We start from the raw sequence: 21,323 nt of genomic DNA, 5'->3' as shown, positions 1-21,323 counted from the left end.
TTGAAATGCTCTATAAAGCAATTTGTAGCTGGTTATTTACAGACTCGAGTAATAATACGACACGCTCCGTGGCCCTCCAAAGGAAAGGACCCAACGCGTATCATACATCTCACTAGCAAATACACAGTCAGCTAAATTGAACAACAATTTCATTATACGCCCAAATTAAAGTTTGCTCTGAATAAGCTTTGAAATAGTAGAGCTGCAATCTGATGATTAGTTGTATACTACTGCATTGGGGTTTAGTCTAGTATATCAGCGTGCTGATCAGCAGGCAAGTACAGTCGATAGCCTACTCACACACGCGTAGGACGTGCTGCATGCTCACAGTCATAAGAGCCTTTTGATTGATAAAGGGAACGTTGTGGAGAGGGGAGGTAGCTAGGACCTCCCAGTAGTATACCTGTAGTGTGCCTGTCCTTAGTTCGGATTTACATTCCTATTATATCAGTATATAAGTAGGTCAGACAAAGGTATATACATACTGTACACTTCCCTTATTGCTTTACATCTCTCACCAGCTGGCAGTTGTGGAGGTGAAGCACTTTATTGTCTGGAATTATTCGTCATATATCTACCTGTTCTAAATTACCAAAGGACCTCACCGTGTGCCTAACGTGGACTTTTACTCTCCAAAGACAGACCAAGGTAAGTTAGCGTGCTTTCACTTCCTGGTGCTGGTCACAAGTAGTATTCAAGCAGACAAAAGATAACTAGAAGACGCTTGTTAGTATTTAGTTTTATTCCTAATAGTTCGTAAGTGTTTTTCAGCAACTTCAGTATATCGAAGGAACTAGAAAAACTTTCGAATTTAACGACCATTCGAGATATCCAGTCAATAACGGATCTATGCAAGTCGAGAGCAAAGAAATCAAAAGCAGTTCAACACTCGACTGCATACATACTGTGCATAGCATTTAAATCACTGTCACAATTATATCTATTGTATAACACTTATATTTACTGAAGAACATTTACATATTCGCTGCATTATTCCCTCCAAAATGAAGATTACATAAACAGAATAGTTACATATAAGAATTAATCAACATATATACATACATGGACATTGAAAGAGTACAAAGGTATCGTTACTTTAATGTGATCATAAATAACTATATACTCCTTAATTTCCTCCAGAATGAAGATTATAATGATAGAGCATCACAATACGATCATCAAATAAACATCAATTATCAAAATTAGTATACATATATATTACAATAGATTTATGTTATTTACATATTAGGGCATATAATTTAAGCTAGCGGTATCAGGCCCTTTTGATTATTTTACAATAATTAGCATAGATATAGTAAATGTGTCATTTGTAATATGATAGTATCATTCGAAAAAATAATTTAACAGACGTCATATGGAACTCTTCTAGGTCTGAGTTACACAAATTGCACAAGTTACACAAACTATAAACCACGAAACTTGATTAACGTAATCAAAGCTATACAGTGAATGTTGTGGTGCGCTTTGTAACGAGAACGTCCAATAAGTAGTGTGTGTGTGTAGCGGACACTGAGCTTCGTGGACGTCAACACATCCATCTTATGTCATCCAAGTGCATAATTAGTTTAATCGATTCCGCTTGAAAAGAGAACTCGCGAGTAAACTTGTCTTAAATTCCAACAAAATGGTACTTTATTAGATTCAACTCATTGAAGGATGGACGCACTTCTTTTACCAAGTTGAATCATATACTTTGTCCCTCCTATATGATGTTTATATTATACTTTTCAATTGTCTCCATACAATGCCCCCCTCAATCAGATCCTTACAATGCCTCCTCAATTAGACTCCTACAATGCCCCCTCAACTAGTCTAGACCCCTACAATGCCCCCCTCATCCATACCCTTACAATGCCACCCTCAATCAAACCCTTACAATGCCCTTCTCAATCAGACCCTTACAACACCCTCCTCAATTATACCCGTACAATGCTCCCCCCTCAATTAGACACCTAAAATGCTCTCCTTAGCTAGATCCATGTAACGCCCCTTTTTTGAAATTCCTTCGACATTATCTCCCTCAAGTGCACACTGCAGTATTCCCCTCAATGGAATCGTTGTATAGACTCCCTCAATTGCCCAATTTAGTATTTCCCTTCAATTAATACAACAAATGACCCACAAATTGTTTCCCTCAGGTGCCTACTGTATTATCCCCTCACCTGACGCTGATGTCGTCCACACCTCTCAATGACCCCGAACATTGCCCCTAGGATAACCTATACTAACACACACACACACACCACTCCCCCTTTTTTATAATATCCATTGCGCTGTTCCACTCATTATATCGTCCCCTTTACTGTGTCTTCCAGTTGTCGCTTCTAATTGCTTCCTACGTTGTCCCTATCCAAAGGCCCCCCCCCCCCCCCCCCCCCCCCCCCCTAATTGTCTGTTAATTTAGGTTTCCTCTTAAACTGGCTCTACGTTGTCTTTCTCCTTCCCCCCTCTCCATTCACCTCGTGTGCTACTGTCCCTATGTTATTCCTCACCCTCCCGTTCCACACGATATAATGGTCATTACGGTGATAGAAGCTACATGCGTGTTGGGCAACTGACCAACAGCCCATAGCTTTTGTCGACGAAGCCCCGTACGATCACGTTGCCAGTGTCAGGTTCCTGTGTTTCATATTCTATACCCCATCGGACAGTGTATTACTTTCAGACTCCGATATCCAAGTCAACTATAGACGGCAGTGCAATCGGAGCGATGACACAATGTACTAAATGGTTTTGTCTTCAAAGCTAGGACTGACCAATACCATTCTGTTTCTGGCTCAGGTCCCAAAAGGAAAAGTTTACAACACCTAACTCACTCTCTTTCAGCGTATGGCGAATCTTATGCATATTTCATGCTTATACATCTGCATTGTATGCACGTAAAGTTGGTACTGTTTAGATGAGCTAAGATTGATTTTTTCCAAGCATTGGTAACTTATGGTGGGGATTAGTGTGAATCGGTGATAGAAAATAAACCAGGCAGCATTTATTCGGCTAAAAGTTATCCCATATATTGATCAACGCTTTAGTCGCTTAAAGAAACTGATTTATTTCCATAGCAGGTCACACGAAAGTTACTCCCTTTTAAATACTATTGTAGGGATACATACAGATTTATGTAGAGTGTAAACCAATGGGGTCGTCCTTACGATGAAACGCTCGCGGAGACAATGGGAAGCTGATTTGTTAGAAGCACTGCCTAACAAACTAAGCGGACTACAGCGCGATATATCCGGAATGGGCCTCGTGATTAGGGTTAATGCACTGACAGCTCTTTTGAAATGTCATGAAAACTCGTTGCAGAAGCGACAACACGTCGTCTATATTGGGGAAGGAGTTAACCAAAGTTCACGCACGGAAGCCCTGTGTTAATAGCATGACGTAGAGAAATCCCTGACATTTACAGGCAATTAAGAACATATTTACAAAGTTTGTTAATAAAACTATGCTCGTGTTTTCGGGACATTAGAACGCCGTTTTCTACTTAAAATCAGATAAAACGAGTTTGTCAATCATTGCTTTAGTCTTCTCATTGTTATTCTACATTGAAGAGCAAAATTAATTCTGCCTCTGACAGATTAAAGGTATTATGAAGGCGGGGTTAATGGAATGCGAATATCGCGTTAATGAAAAATTTAGATACCCTACGTGGCTATTCAATCTAAACAAACCAAACGAAATAGCTTGCCTGCCTAAACATCACCAATCACCTCGGACCTTAACGTACAACTATTGAACAGTTTGTGTCTCGATTGGCCAACCTGTAAGCCGAACCATTAACCATTCATCTCCTTGTGTGTATTAGCCTATCTTTGTACTTGACCTGTTGACCAGTTAGTCTGTTTGCGTATCTACCAGCCGATCTTTACACTAAACCGTTGACCAGTTAGTCTCTGTGTCTCTTATCAACATACCGAATTGTTACCTGACTTGCTATATAAATGCATATGTATCAATTTCGACTGTTTCCCAGACAATTCACCAAACGAACTATAGCTAATGTGTGCTACCGTAAAACTGTTGACTGGTCACCGTAAAACTGTTGACTGGTCACGTGAAACTGTTGACTGGTCACGTGTTAGGTAATCGAACGCACCTATAATTACAAGCACCCCGATGACCAAGCGTTTTTGGTACTGGATTGTTGACGGTTGTCTGTCGGTAGATCTAAACATCACATTCGACATAGAACTTTTTGGTTTTTCATTGGTCAAGTAACAAAACAGTTGTTTCATGCCTTATCAGTCAACAGTCAAAACCATTTTCCCTCGGAGTTGGGACCCACCAAATGAACTGTTTCCCTCGGCCTGCGGCCTCGGGAAACAGTTCATCTGGAGGGTCCCAACTCCTCGGGAAAATAGTTTTGACTGTTGACTGATAAGGCATGAAACAACTGTATACTGTTGACCAGTTAGTCTGTGTCTCTTATCAACATACCGAACTGTTGACCATTTAGTCTCTGTGTCTCTTATCAACATACCGAATTGTTACCTGACTCGCTATATAAATGCATATTAATCAATTTCGACTGTTTCCCAGCCAATTCACCACACGAACTATAGCTAATGTGTGCTACCGTAAAACTGTTGACTGGTCACGTGAAACTGTTGACTGGTCGCGTGAAACTGTTGACTGGTCACGTGCAACTGTTGACTGGTCACATGTTAGGTAATCGAACGCACCTATAATTACAAGCACCCCGATGATCAAGCGTTTTAGGTACTGGATTGTTGACGGTCGTCTGTCGGCAGACCTTAACATCACATTCGACATAGAGCTTTTTGGTTTTTCATTGTTAAGAAACAAAACAGTTGTTTCATGCCTTATCAGTCAACAGTCAAAACCATTTTCCCGAGGAGTTGGGACCCTCCAGTTGAACTGTTTCCCGAGGCCTCGGGAAACAGTTCATTTGGTGGGTCCCAACTCCGAGGGCCTCGGGAAACAGTTCATTTGGTGGGTCCCAACTCTGAGGGAAAATGGTTTTGACTGTTGCCTGATAAGGCATGAAACAACTGTTTTGTTACTTAACAATGAAAAATGAAAAAGTTCTATGTCGAATGTGATGTTTAGGTCTACCGACAGACGACCGTCAACAATCCAGTTACCTGATTTGCTATATAAATGTATATTAATCAATTCGACTGTTTCCCAGACAATTCACCAAACGAACTATAGCTAATGTGTGCTACCGTAAAACTGTTGACTGGTCACGTGAAACTGTTGACTGGTCACGTGTTAGGTAATCGAACGCACCTATAATTACAAACACCCCGATGATCAAGCTTTTTTGGTACTGGACTGTTGACGGTCGTCTGTCGGTAAACATCACATTCGACATGGAACTTTTTTCTTTTTCATTGGTCAAGTAACAAAACAGTTGTTTCATTCCTTATCAGTCAACAGTCAAAACCATTTTTCCTCGAAGTTGGGACCAACCAGATGAACTGTTTCCATCGGCCTGCGGCCTCGGGGAACAGTTCATCTGGTGGGTCCTTACTCCTCGGGGAAATAGTTTTGACTGTTGACTGATAAGGCATGAAATAACTGTATACTGTTGACCAGTTAGTCTCTGTGTCTCTTATCAACATACCAAACAACTGACCGGTTAGTCTATGTGTCTCTATCAACATACCGAATTGTTGACCGGTTAGTCTCTGTATCTCTATCAACATACCGAACAATTGACCGGTTAGTCTCTGTGTCTCTATCAACATACCGAACTGATGACCAGTTAGTCTCTTTGTGTCTCTATAAGTCAACCTGTATATCGCACTGTTGACCAGTTAGATTTTTGTCTTTATCGGCTGATCACTATACCAAACTGTGGTAGTCTCTCAGCCGACCTATATACTGAACTGTTGACAGATTTGTTATCGGCCGATAATTATACCGAACTGTTGACCAGATAGTCTCTCGGCCAACCTTTATACCAAACTGTTGCCCAGATATTTTCATAAAGTTAAAATTGCTATCTAAATGTGCGTACATTACTCGACAGGGATTGATACACGATCTGTAATTCACTCTAAAGTGCACACATGTTGTTTACAAATGTTCTATAGGGAAATTACAAAGTTACTCTCCCGTCAAATCCTGTGGTGTTGTTGTTCTGTAGAGGTCGTACTTGACCTGTACACAACATATGGACTGTTTACATGTGTGTCTGACCTTGTTACTCCAAACCGGAAGTGTCTCATGCTGCTTTGTCAAAAAGGTCCTTTATGTAGGAAATGAGATAGCGCATCGAATTTTCTGTGTGAAATTTACGTTAAAACTTTGACATTATATTAGTATTTCCGCCGCTTTAAACACACCCATATGGGTCCTATAGTAACTGGATTTTTTTTCAAATTAAGTACTACTACAAGTTCTAAAATATAGATTTCTGAGTGTAGAACCGAGCAATGTGTATCTTACTTCACTCCTCTAACAGCTCGTTCGGACACACTTTAAGGCAGCTTACTTCAAAGTTCTAGCACGAGAAGGGGAGGGTATGGGAGAGGGTATTCCTTCATCTAGGTGTGTGTCTAGTGGCCTCCAATAAGTTTGTTTTATTGAAAGACGTGGTAGCAGTCCCCCAAGCTCCCGCCATTTTCATGTCAAACTAAAACACAACACATATCTTTAAACCTCAAACATGGTTTGCTTTTTTATAAACATTGGTATTTCAAAAGATTTTAACAGTAGTTTTATTTGTCAGCAGAGACCCATGGTTTCTGTTGTGTTATTGAAACCTATTAATAATTTACTGTAAACATATCTGAGACAAAATCTTTATGAAACAAAAAAAGAAGACAAAACAAAACACTTTAACACAGATAAACATACTACGACGAAAGGTTGTTTTCATAGTCACAAAACATATAAAACGGATCACGGAACTGCCAATGGCTATTCGCAAATCAAAACAAATCCAAAGGGTACGTTTTATTTTGGTTAAGAATAATTGCTGATACAATAAATTTGGTCAAGAGTTATCAGGAATATTGGTCGTATGCACGACTATCCCGTCTTATATCGCACCAATTATATCAGATGGTTCTCATCGTCAATTCTTGGCCACCGGGACATTTTGAACTTCCTTGAACGGCATTATGTGTTTGCGACACTGTGCCGAGTTTGAACGTATGGACAGTGGCGGATTAACCACACGACAACAACCTGTCACGTGACAGTCACCGTCATACCAGTCCGTTAACCATGTGCCCAATAAGAAATAATTTTGTAGTTTATCTTATCGAATTGTATGTAAGTAGAAGATTGGTGAACACCATGTATGAGTAAGAAAGGGACTGGACAAAGTCTTGTGAACTGCGTTTCTGTAGATTGTCTGACGGTATAGCTGGTTAGGAATCCTAGAATACACATCATGTTTCTTGATAATATAGATCACAAATACATCATTAAGTACAGATACATTTCTCTTGGATGAAGCTTATGAATAATACAGCGAGGTAAAGAATGAGTTGTAAATCGGCTGTAATAATCTACCATGGCCAAACATTTTGGGATGACGTTATATCTGCGTAGTAAACAAGCTGTTTGTAAGCAAGGATGCCATTGTTTTATCACCTGACGACAACAGTGACCGACCAGGTAGTCACGTGGTAGTTCTGTTATGACCAAGTTATCCCTAGGCCATTCCTTTTGAATTAAGAACCGACTAAGTATATGATGGGTGATTAACACAAGAGACAACCCCAGGACTTCATCCATAATACACAGAGTAAACAAATTAATGAAGGCTCTTAAGTTATCGGCATGGCAGGAAAATCAGGCACGAGCACAGAGGTCAATGAAGGACGTTTGGACGTGACGTACCCGTCAATGGCGCCAATGGGGTGTTTATCGATAATAACGAGTCCATGTTAGCAACGTCAGTACTTTATCATTGTAAATACATGCATATAGCTGTGGCTAACTATGTATCTTATGGTTGCCCTTGGCACATAGCCTTGCCTACTGGAAGGTTAGCCATTAGGCTGGTTGTACTACACATATAACTTCACTTTGATGTGACCGTCGCATATATAGATATATGGATATATATACATTGTAATAAATATAATCTATCATTATAACGTGTCGTCGCTGGTCTGGAGATGGTTTCGACTCCCCAAGGATCCTAGACGCTCGTGCCGCTACTCGGTCACACGTGACGGTCAGCCACTGACCACCAAGACTTCGTCGGTTTTTATGCATGATGAACGCCTATTTATTGTCAATTAAGGTGGTCCGTGGTCAATGTCAAAGCTTTTCGGTGTTAAATGTAGTTTTTATTAAATTTGTGATATCGACGAGCAATCTCGTTCGGCCGATTAGCATACAGACAGGCGCGTTCTTTATGGCGACCACTTCCATATATGTACGTGTATATGGCAGGAAGATGGACGGACAAACCGATCTACAATAAAGCGTACAAAAAGGGCATTGTATTATAAGGCATCACTCTGGAACTAGTACCACGACTTATTATTTTAAAACACTTACCGATTCGCCGATTTGGTGTAAAATATGTTTTGCTATCATTGCAATTTGCGTGAGTTTTATTTAAACGAACTGGTTGATATGCAATAAAATCTCATCCTGTGTATGTCGAATTGGAATTGGAAATATTAAGATTTTGAGTAAAGCGATTAAAATTGGTTATTCCAGGGAAGTTGTTATGTATATTGAACTTGTTCTGTTATACAAAGTCAGTAGGATGCTTAAATCGTAACCAATCTGTGCATTGTACAGAGGATATCTAACAGTGTCTTCAGTAGTACCAAATATGTTTCACATGTGTGGCTAATAATTCAATACTAGTGAAAAATATCACTTTATAGTAGGAATAATTTTCAATCTTTCACTTGTAAAAATGTCATGAATACTATGTTAGTGTCCGCACAGACTGTTCTCGGTCTCTTTTCTTATCCCATTATTGCATCAACTAAAGCATTCCTTTAAGTATGTCGGCAGAAAAGGTCGTTACTTTGGCATGTTTTAATTCAACTTTCTTTTCACTTCGTTATTCGAAGTAAACAGATACTATCGGCAGTGAGCTGCTCAGATAATTTCCAATCGATTTGCTTTCAAAATAAGCTTATGTGTCGCAGTACATTTCACTTTGAAAACCAAACTTACAACACCGTTCCATGGCAATGCAGTCTATTGATGTAGACAAGCGCCATTTTGATGTTTGGAAAGCCTTTGATTAAACCGGAAACGAGATATTGACCTTTGACCATTGTCAGCAGTGTAGCTAATTAAGTCTCTTTCATATGCGTACGTGGGACTTCACTGCAATGGTTCCGAGTAGCAGAGTTTGTTCAATTAATTTCCTGTCTGTTGACATTTTTGACAAATGTTGTCTGTCCAGCCATGCTCAGCCGTCCTCAGAGTCTTTGGTTAGCATCCGCCATATTGATTCAGCCTATACAAAGAGGCGATGTCGTTGTCAAAGAGAGCGTCCTGTTAATTACGTAGAAACACTACTGCAGCTAGAGAACATTCATTTACTGAAATGCTTACAAAATATATCAATGTCAGAGAATGATGGGGAGTGAAGGTGACGGACGAGATGTCCCGGATCACATGTATAGTGTATTTCCACTTTCACTTGACACCACCTTTATCATCAATTCTGAAAAAAAGTGCGTTGATCGGAAACCAAGTTGTGCGGATAAAACAAAATCCCACAGGACACAACTTCTCAATGGACATACACACTTCACCTCTTGAGATAGCAATGGAAAACAAATTTAAATAATAAACCTTTCCGCACAGGATTATGGGTTATAGTTGTTTTGTTACAAGTATGGCATTGTTAAAACCATCCAGATTACATAATGTACAGGTATGGCATTGTTAAAACCATCCAGATTACATATTGTACAGGTATGGCATTGTTAAAACCATCCAGATTACATAATGTACAGGTATGGCATTGTTAATACTATCCAGATTACAATCAAAATCGTACCAGAGTGAACGAGTTGTCGAATCTTGCAACGTTCTGTAATTAAGAGTTGACTTTCTACCTATTGCATAGTTCTACTGTGTAAAACACAATGTCATGTCCGCTGGAATTGCTGGAGAACAGACCTCGATCCTCCTCCTCATCTTTTTTAGTGCACACAATACACTTCGAGTTTTTTTGGAATTAATCTTAACATAAGGAAAATAGATATAGAAACGACGTGTTTTAAATTAATGTAGATAAAATAAACCAATTGCAAAATCGATTTGCTCCGAAAGCTATACAAGGAATGGTTCTAACGGCACGCCATTGCCGAAAGTGCTTTGTTATACTTTTGTACCTTTATCACAGAAGAGTGATATTTCCACAAAAATACGGTGCACGTGGTAACTAGGGAATAGAGGGCTAGCGTGTGGTCGGGGAGCGATCTGTAGGCTGCAATGACGCATGCATATTTAATGACTTTCAATAAATGTTTGGTGACGTAAACATTGAGTTGAAGGTTATGCAAGGAAGTAGATAAAATGGCTGTAATGGTTGTATGTCAGGAGCGTGTCTAGAAGGTTAAAGGAAGGATGTTCAAATGGTAACAATGAGGAAAATAGTTGTTTTTTTACAGATTTTGTCTGACGGGGATTGGGATGGTGTGGGGTTCTATCCCACAGCCATTGTTGTTCCTGTCACTTATTACAGATTTTATCTGACGGGGATTGGGATGGTGTGGGGTTCTATCCCACAGCCAGTATTGTTCCTGTCACTTATTACAGATTTTGTCTGACGGGGATTGGGATGGTGTGGGGTTCTATCCCACAGCCAGTATTGTTCCTGTCACTTATTACAGATTTTGACTGACGGGGATAAAGATGGTGTGGGGTTCTATCCCACAGCCAGTGTTGTTCCTGTCACTTATAACAGATTTTGTCTGACGGGGATTGGGATGGTGTGTGGTACTATCCCACAGCCAGTGTTGTTCCTGTCACTTATTACAGATTTTGTCAGACGGGGATTGGGATGGTGTGTGGTTCTATCCCACAGCCAGTGTTGTTCCTGTCACTTATAATAGATTTTGTCTGACGGGGATTGGGATGGTGTGTGGTCCTATCCCACAGCCAGTGTTGTTCCTGTCACTCATTACAGATTTTGTCTGACGGGGATTGGGATGGTGTGTGGTACTATCCCACAGCCAGTGTTGTTCCTGTCACTCATTACAGATTTTGTCTGACGGGGATTGGGATGGTGTGGGGTTCTATCCCACTGCCAGTGTTGCTCCTGTCACTTATTACAGATTTTGTCTGACGGGGATTGGGATGTGTGGGGTTCTATCCCACATCAAGTGTTGTTCCTGTCACTTATGGTTCCAAGAAGGCCGGTCGATCTTGTACCGCTGGTCGCCATTTAGGTGTCCAGACAGAAAGCAATGTTTCGGTTATTTTGGGAGAAATATTACTACTTGTGGAAACGCTTCTTAGCTTTTATTTTTGTTTTGAATTGTTTGCCTTTTATTCTGGTCTAGTTAGCGCGTCAGAACAATACGCAGACCCGTTTTGATGTTTAGTCCCGAACACCTTAAAACAACTGTAGGCTGTCCACGCTTTTCATTACAAAACGTTTATGCCCGAGCATCAAGCGTCGGCTACTATCAACATAAGCTTTCCACTGAAAATCCACACGGACTGACAAATGAACCTGTATCGGGTTTTAATGTCGACTGTGGATAGTAACTACGTAGCCGAGTGGAAACACGTGTCCCCCGAGGTCGCCATTGACACATTCCATAGCATGTTGGGCCTCTCGTAATGGCCAAAACAAATGTAGACTGGACAAACAAATATAAAACAGAAATGTATGGATAATGCGACGCCAGTGTTTATTGTGTGCATCGTTTTACTGACGACACTTGAGCACCAGTGTTTCGTCTGTGGCCATTTTTGCGGTCTCGTTGTAGTCTCGCGAGAGACATGTGATGCGTCGTGTCCCTGTATTCTTTCGCTAGTGGTGGCGTGTTGTTAAGAGTCTTCACTGAGCTTCACTCGATATGTCACGGTTATCGGGGACTTGTTTTGATGTTAGTGAGAGCGTGCGATTACGTCATTGATGATCAACTTCAGTTCAATTTTCGATCAGTTTCAAATGACAAACATAAAACCAACATTATGCATTTTGCATTTAGACAAGAATTTTGTTTATAATAAATGCATTTTTCGTCATTTTGAAAAAACACTGCCACGTTGTACGATGACAACTCCCATTTAGACGTAAGCAAAATGTACATTCTTCTGATATGTGAATCAAATAACTCGCCTAAAGAAAAAAGGTTGCAAAAACAGAGGACACGTTTTGATCTATTAGAAATATGTTGTCCATCATGTGTTTATTAAATGAACCATGCTTTGATGGTACAAACTAACTGCGTCATGTCTAGTGATCAGGTAAATGTACACGGTTTAATCGATTCCCCCAAAGCCTCATATTGTCATTAGCATCATGTATAGCAAGTTGTTTGTATCACCATTGTTGTGATAGGCAGCTGCTAGGCATACCAAACCAGAGGTATGTGGAATTTTAGTGTTAACAAGAATGATATTTTTTGATATTTATTCTGTCCATAGACACCTTTATTTAGCCTCTGACTTCCAGTTCATTGAATGTCGTTCATCGTGCGATGTTGTCAATTTCTGCCACAAATGTGACGTAGTGTTTTAGTGTCACAGATGGTTTTATTCGATGCGTCCGTGGCTGACGATATAGATTAGTACAACCCAGAGACAATTGGTGCTGTTCGTATTGTCTTGGGGGTGTACTTTATTTTTCAATATATCTAATACACTGGACAAAATGCATGTCATTAAGGTCATGTATTCAAACTAAAAACATGTTTTAAAGAATCGGGAGCAACTTTTATGAAGGTACAGTTGTATTTTTCATCAGCGTTACACTTGACGACAACAACACTGCCATGGGAAAACATGTAATCATTTGAAACATTCAGGGGTTTTCATTAAGTGCAATTTGCTGAAGCAGCATATCTTCCACAGTATTAAAATGCAAAACGATTAAATGAGGAAGTGTGGATACATGAACAATGAGGACAACATGACTTCAGTTCTGTAATATATATTTAGTTTATCGGGAAATAAGATGAGTAATCTCGAACGTGGCGAGAGGACACTATAAATAGCAGCTGAACGCTATTGTGTATTTTTATAGAGTCACCACTGGATCAGTTTTAATCGCGAAGATGAGTTCAACTCGGAGATTTTTATTATTTCGAGTATTTTCCTTTCTGTATAGAAGATGAGCCTTCCCATTATATCTTGCACTATTTATCTTCTTTTTTTTTCAAAGTCTTTTTCTGTCAATAAATTGGGGAAATTATATTTTGATGCTTTGTATTGATAATTTCATGAGACAACATTGATAAATAGTTGGTTTTGCTTTGTGAAGCTCCAGAGTTTGACCGCTGCAGTTTTTTCTGCAGGTAACAGATAAGCTCCATAATACTGAATTCCATGCTTCCCTTTGACTCCGGAAGTATGAGATCTAGCCATGTTACAAACTCAATGAAGACTGAACTTATAAATGATGGGAAAGGCAGACCCGGAAAGTGTCATATTTGTTACTACACAACGGACACTTTGCAGTCAGCGGAATCTATCGTCCCTAGCACGTGCTTATATATACTTGCCATATAGCGTTTGCATTTCCGTTGTTTAAACTTTTATTGAAACCTGTTACCCCAAAATGCCATAATACACAAAAATTCACGTTATTTTTTCCTTGGAAATTGTTCGGGTACTGTTTTCCATTGAAGAGACCAGTCATGTCGTGACGTCATATTCAATATTTGCCGGAAATCTCCGAATGTTTTCCTATAGATGTTTATTGCCCAACTAAAATGGTAATCATGTAGAAAACAGGTTCTGGTTCCCGTAAGACTGGCTGTAGCACTGTTTTGTCATACAATTTTTATAATAAATCAAAACAAAATACACAAAAATTTATGAGAAGTTTCTTTGCATTTTTTTCTCATCTAAAATGAAAAGGATGGACGAAAAAGGATTAAAATGCTTCTTTTAACTTTTATGAGTGTATGATACTGTGTTCCATTCCTACTTATTCCTATAATGCGCGTGGTAGAGCATATCTTGGTAATGTGATTGAGCAGAACTTGATACGCACGCTGTACCATCATAAATGTTAAGAAGATGTTTTGTGAATTTTTCATACTGTTTATGAAATTAATAGTTAGGATAAGCGAGGATTAATGTTGGTTATTAAATAACAAGATGCATGGAAACATTCTCTAAGATATTTCCAAGGAATATTGATATCTAAGATATTCCAAGGAATATTGAGCCTCGGCAATAGTGAATCCGATAGGCCATTGTTTGTGTAACATCGTGATATATAAAATATTAGCCGAGAGCTGTTTATCATTGTGTTCACTGAATATTTAATGAGAATTGTGTAAGATAATTAATTCCACATTCTGAGTCACTGACCTACAGAGAGATGAGGTTTAGCCGTTTGTGCGATTCGTCTCGTCCAGGAGGAATAAATGAAATCATTTAAAACTAATCGCCGTTAAAACTAACCTATTTACAGGAACCATACAGATATTCCGTCCGTACATTTCTATTTCTAGTGTCTTGCATATAAGGAAATATATTATTTGTAAGTGATCCTGTTTTTCACAGATTCTGTCTAACAAGCCTATAGAGACATTCATTTCATTCGCTGTTAGTTCCGTTACTGTGTTAGAGTTATCTTCCTCGTTATTCCAACATCTGTTAAAAACGTAAGTGTTCGGAGTAATTTCCGCAAAATATAAATGGCCGCCTTGTGATACACTTGATAGCGAACAGATAATTGTCCGTGACAATCATATCCGATTATAATGTGTATGCGTAACATGCGCGTCCTTTCATAGATAACACCCTAGTTCAATATCTCCATTGTGTGAAGCTAGTGCCACTTAGTTGATGAGCGTGTCAGCTTTTCTATTCCAGATCTACCTACATTAACATCGCCATAGCCCGGTAATGAAAACCTAGCTTTAGGATTACATTTTAAGTTGAAAGTTTGATTTCTGTGAAGGCTATCACTGTTGTTGATCCGCGCTTCCTGATACATTCCATGTCATTTTGTTCAGATTCAGATCAAATGGATTTTTCCTAACTTAATTATGGAAATATACTGAAAACTGATGATAAAATAATTCAATTATATGTGAATTGACATGGTCATGAATATACAATTTCTAAGTTAATCTGTCTGTATTATTGACGTGTACGGACAAACGATGTCCATGCCACTCTGTAAGGTAATTAATCTGTCCGTATTATTGAGTTGTACGGACAAACGATGACCACGCCACTAAGTAAGGTAATTAATCTGTCCGTATTATTGAGTTTTCCGGACAAACGATGACCACGCCACTAAGTAAGGTAATTAATCTGTCTGTATTATTGAGGTGTACGGACAAACGATGTCCATGCCACTCTGTAAGGTAATTAATCTGTCCGTATTATTGAGGTTTACGGACAAACGATGTCCACGCCACTATGTAAGGTAATTAATCTGTCCGTATTATTAAGGTGTACGGACAAACGATGGCAACGCCACTCTGTAAGGTAATTAATCTGTCCGTATTATTGAGTTTTACGGACAAACGATGACCACGCCACTAAGTAAGGTAATTAATCTGTCCGTATTATTGAGGTGTACGGACAAACGATTTCCATGTCACTCTGTAAGGTAATTAATCTGTCCGTATTATTGAGGTGTACGGACAAACGATGTCCACGCCACTAAGTAAGGTAATTACTCTTTCCGTATTATTGAGTTTTACGGACAAACGATGTCCACGCCACTATGTAAGGTAATTAATCTGTCCGTATTATTGAGTTTTACGGACAAACGATGTCCGTACCACTCTGTAAGGTAATTGATCTGTCCGTATTATTGAGTTTTACGGACAAACGATGCCCACGCCACTCTGTAAGGTAATTAATCTGTCCGTATTATTGAGGTTTACGGACAAACGATGTCCACGCCACTAAGTAAGGTAACTAATCTGTCCGTTTTATTGAGGTGTATGGACAAACGATGTCCACGCCACTATGTAAGGTAATTAATCTGTCCGTATTATTGAGTTTTACGGACAAACGATGTCCACGCCACTAAGTAAGGTAATTAATCTGTCCGTTTTATTGAGGTGTACGGACAAACGATGTCCACGCCACTGTGTAAGGTAATTAATCTGTCCGTATTATTGAGGTGTTCGGACAAACGATGTCCGTACCACTCTGTAAGGTAATTAATCTGTCCGCATTATTGAGTTTTACGGACAAACGATGTCCACGCCACTATGTAAGGTAATTAATCTGTCCGTATTATTGACGTGTACGGACAAACGATTTCCATGCCAATCTGTAAGATAATTAATCTGTCCGTATTATTGAGTTTTACGGACAAACGATGTCCGTACCACTCTGTAAGGTAATTAATCTGTCCGTATTATTGAGGTGTACGGACAAACGATGTCCATGCCACTCTCTAAGGTAATTAATCTGTCCGTATTATTGAGGTGTTCGGACAAACGATGTCCGTACCACTCTGTAAGGTAATTAATCTGTCCGCATTATTGAGTTTTACGGACAAACGATGTCCACGCCACTATGTAAGGTAATTAATCTGTCCGTATTATTGAGTTTTACGGACAAACGATGTCCATGCCACTCTGTAAGGTAATTAATCTGTCCGTATAATTGAGGTGTTCGGAATAACGATATCCACGACACTCTGTAAGGTAATTAATTTGTCCGTATTATTGAGGTGTACGGACTAACGATGTTCATGGGGTCGTAATCAATGTGCTGAACCAATCAGTCATATGTTATGGGTCAAAACAGCTTAAGTGGACTTGGTTAAAGTTTCTGTGCCAGTTTTTTGTGCAATGTTATATCCCCGTACTCAATACAGGCTTTTAACTATTGTAAGGTTGATGCATTTATGTAGAGTTCAAGAAATTAACTAAACCGTTATTCATATTCAAGAGCTCAAAGGGCTTACTTTAAATTAAACTTGATGTGGAACATTTTATCATGACGTCAACTTTCAAAGATTTTATATACTACAAATATATAATACGTTTATAGATATTAGATCCAAAGGTCTTTATCGTAACAGTGTCAGATATAACTTTATTTCTACATTTTGTACACTGTTTTTGTATGGTTACCAACAAATTATAATGTTTAAAATAACAAAACCAGTCTAGGAACCTACAAAATGTTGAGATATAAGTATTTCTATTGATATTTTATAAATTAAAATATATCACGAATAGGCAAGCAATGCTGTCCACAATCAGCTCTTGTTTATCTAAGTAATACCTAAAGTCAGATGTAACAAAATATAAATATAAAACATAACGATGTATATGCGCGTAAGCTCTTCATTAGGCATCTCTTTCTGTTATTTTTGTAAGGAAGAATGGAATATAAAATAATCGATTTGACAATGTATGTAGAAAACATTTCTATGGATTTCCGCTCCAAATATCGTGTCTGTTGTACATGTACGTCAATTTGATTTCGGGCGTATCTCACCAGCAACGCTGTAATTGTAGGGTGCTATTTAATTCTGAGATATTAGGTGGAAGAAAGACAGTAAATTGGCCCTGAATCAGCCTGCCAGAAGCTTCTCTCCATGTTATCAAATCATTGTCAACACGTATATGGCGCGTAATTACGGGACTTCACACACAAGAGAGCTCTCTACTTCCGCCAGTAAACTGTCTTGATCATCCTAAAAAACGATATATTTTATTGGTTTGATCAGTCGCCCTGAATCCTTGTTTGTGTAGCGGAAAACAAATATACGACTGGAGATGAAAACGATTGCTTGGAGAGTCTGTCGGAACCGGTCACTCGCTGTAAGGTATCTTGATGGTCTGACCGCATCTCTGACACGAAACCCTCGACAACTACGTCACATAAAAAACAGCACACAGAGTGAAGACTTAGTTACGTTTTTTCATTCACGTGATCTATATCCAAAATAGTTAAATCCATCGTCCTACATCGTTGTAAGCGCCACCTCTATCTAGGCCATTCTCCCTGTTGGAACATCAGACGGCCGCCTCCGACAGACGTCAGTCCGGCGGCACTAGACAACAAATAAAGCTGGTTAGAGAGGGAAGTGTCTTACGCCTCGCCGATTGGATCAGCGGTCTCCTTATGCCTGTAAACCACTTGTATTGGGACATGTTCGCAGGATTTGTTTCTGCCAAATCACGTGATAGATTTTTTTGTATTATCAGGTCAAACTTTCTGTCTCTGTGTTCTTTATTTTCTCTTCCTTTTGGTATCCATTTTTTTTTCTTTCGTCAAATTTTAAATTATTTGGGTTATACGTATTTACATAATGAATGGACATCTACAGGTTGAATAAGTTGCGCCATTCACATCGTTTATATGTTAAAATAGGGTTGAAAACTTATTTGTCTGTGATTCAAATGTTATCCCTGGTTTGTGAGTATATGTGAAAGAGACGAAAGTAAGGGAAAACAGCGATCCCAAGTGTTGTAATTGGGGGCAGTAAATCAAGAATATACAGAGATTGACAAGTGTTGTAATGGGGGCAGTAAATCAAGAATATACAGCGATCACAAGGGTTGTAATGGGGACAGTTAATCAAGAATATACAGAGGTTGACAAGTGTTGTAATGGGGGCAGTAAATCAAGAATATTCAGCGATCACAAGTGTTGTAATGGGGGCAGTAAATCAAGAATAAACAGACGTCACAAGTGTTGTAATGGGGACAGTAAATCAAGAATATACAGAGGTCACAGGTGCTGTAATTGGGGCAGTAAATCAAGAATATACAGAGGTCACAACTGTTGTAATGGGGGCAGTAAATCAAGAATATTCAGCGATCACAAGTGTTGTAATGGGGGCAGTAAATCAAGAATATACAGAGGTCACAAGTGTTGTAATGGGGGTAGTAAATCAAGAATAAACAGAGTTCACAAGTGTTGTTATGGGGGCAGTCAATCAAGAATATACAGATGTCACAAGTGCTGTAATGGCGGCAGTAAATCAAGAATATGTAATGGGGACAGTAAATCAAGAATATAGAGCGATCACAAGTGTTGCATCCTGGGTAGTCAATCAAGAATATACAGCTGTCACAAGTGCTGTAATGGCGGCAGGAAATCAAGAATATACAGAGGGCACAACTGTTGTAATGGGGGCAGTAAATTAAGAATATACAGCGATCACAAGTGTTGTAATGGGGACAGTCAATCAAGAATATACAGACGTCACAAGTGTTGTAATGGGGGCGGTAAATCAAGAATATACAGCGATCACAAGTGTTGCATCCGGGGTAGTCAATCAAGAATATACAGACGTCACAAGTGTTGTAATGGGGACAGTAAATCAAGAATATACAGAGGTTGACAAGTGTAGTAATGAGGGCAGTAAATCAAGAATATACAGAGGTCACAAGTGTTGTAATGGGGACAGTAAATCAAGAATATACAGCGATCACAAGTGTTATAATGGGGGCAGTAAATCAAGAATATACAGAGGTCACAAGTGTTGTAATGGTGGCAGTAAATCATGAATATACAGACGTCACAAGTGTTGTAATGGGGGCAGTAAATCAAGAATAAACAGAGGTCACAAGTGTTGTATTGGGGAAGTAAATCAAGAATATACAGCGCTCACAAGTGTTATAATGGGGGCAGTAAGTCAAGAAGATACAGAGGTCACAAGTGTTGTATTGGGGAAGTAAATCAAGAATATACAGAAAGAATATACAGCGATCACAAGTGTTATAATGGGGGCAGTAAGTCAAGAAGATACAGAGGTCACAAGTGTTGCAATGGTGGCAGTAAATCATGAATATAACGACGTCACAAGTGTTGTAATGGGGTAGTAACTCAAGAATATAAAGAGGTCACAAGTGTCGTAATGGGGTAGTAAATCAAGAATACAAAGAGGTCACAAGTGTTGTAATGGTGGCAGTAAATCAACAATATACAGAGGTCACAAGTGTTGTCATGGGGTAGTAAATCAAGAATATACAGCGCTCACAAGTGTTATAATGGGGGCAGTAAGTCAAGAAGATACAGAGGTCACAAGTGTTGTAATGTTGGCAGTAAATCATGAATATACGGACGTCACAAGTGTTGTAATGGGGTAGTAACTCAAGAATATAAAGAGGTCACAATGGTTGTAATGGGGGTAGTAAATCAACATTATACAGAGGTCACAAGTGTTATAATGGGGTAGTAAATCAAGAATATAAAGAGGCCACAAGTGTTGTAATGGGGTAGTAAATTCAAGAATATACAGATGTCACAAGTGCTGTAATGGCGGCGGTAAATCAAGAATATACAGCGATCCCAAGTGTTGTAATGGGGGCAGTAAATCAAGAATATGCAGCGATCACACGTGTTGTAATGGGGACAGTAAATCAAGAATATACAGAAAGAATATACAGCGATCACAAGTTAATGGGGGTAGTAAATCAACATTATACAGAGGTCACAAGTGTTATAATGGGGTAGTAAATCAAGAATATAAAGAGGTCACAATGGTTGTAATGGGGGTAGTAAATCAAGAATATACAGCGATCACACGTGTTGTAATGGGGACAGTAAATCAAGAATATAAAGAGGTCACAAGTGTTGTAATGGGGTAGTAAATCAAGAATATAAAGAGGTCACAAGTGTTGTAATGGGGGTAGTAAATCAACAATATACAGAGGTCACAAGTGTTGTAATGGGGGTAGTAAAGCAGGAATATACAGAGGTCACAAGTGTTATAATGGGGTAGTAAATCAAGAATATACAGAGGTCACAAGTGCTGTAATGGGGGCAGTAAATCAGGAATATACAGAGGTCACAAGAGCTGTAATGGGGGCAGTAAATCAAGAATATACAGAGGTCACCAGTGCGTTAATGGGGACAGTAAATCATGAATATACAGACGTCACAAGTTTTGTAATGGGGGCAGTAAATCAAGAATATACAGAGGTCACAAGTGCTGTAATGGCGGCAGTAAATCAAGAATATACAGAGGTCACCAGTGCTGTAATGGGGACAGTAAATCATGAATATACAGACGTCACAAGTGTTGTAATGGGGGCAGTAAATCAGGAATATACAGAGGTCACAAGTGCTGTAATGGGGGCAGTAAATCAAGAATATACAGAGGTCACAAGTGTTGTAATGGGGTAGTAAATCAAGAATATACAGAGGTCACAAGTGCTGTAATTGGGGCAGTAAATCAAGAATATACAGAGGTCACAAGTGCTGTAATGGGG

General features: G+C 39.1%; 1 protein-coding gene across 1 annotated transcript in view; it reads left to right on the top strand.

Moving 5' to 3' along the window:
- The first annotated feature begins 270 nt into the window (after positions 1-270).
- The window catches only part of LOC110458440 (cAMP-dependent protein kinase catalytic subunit alpha), a 159,490-nt gene continuing 138,437 nt past the window's right edge, over positions 271-21,323 (top strand). Inside the window, exon 1 of the mRNA XM_021510147.1 lies at positions 271-648. The gene's annotated coding sequence lies outside the window, so the exon portion shown is untranslated. The remainder of the gene's footprint in view (positions 649-21,323) is intronic.

The sequence above is a fragment of the Mizuhopecten yessoensis genome, unplaced genomic scaffold, assembly GCF_002113885.1.
Source record: "Mizuhopecten yessoensis strain PY_sf001 unplaced genomic scaffold, ASM211388v2 scaffold1255, whole genome shotgun sequence".
NCBI lineage: Eukaryota > Metazoa > Mollusca > Bivalvia > Pectinida > Pectinidae > Mizuhopecten > Mizuhopecten yessoensis.
Note: the sequence above shows the minus strand (reverse complement) of the source record. Positions and strands in the feature narration are given on the sequence as shown.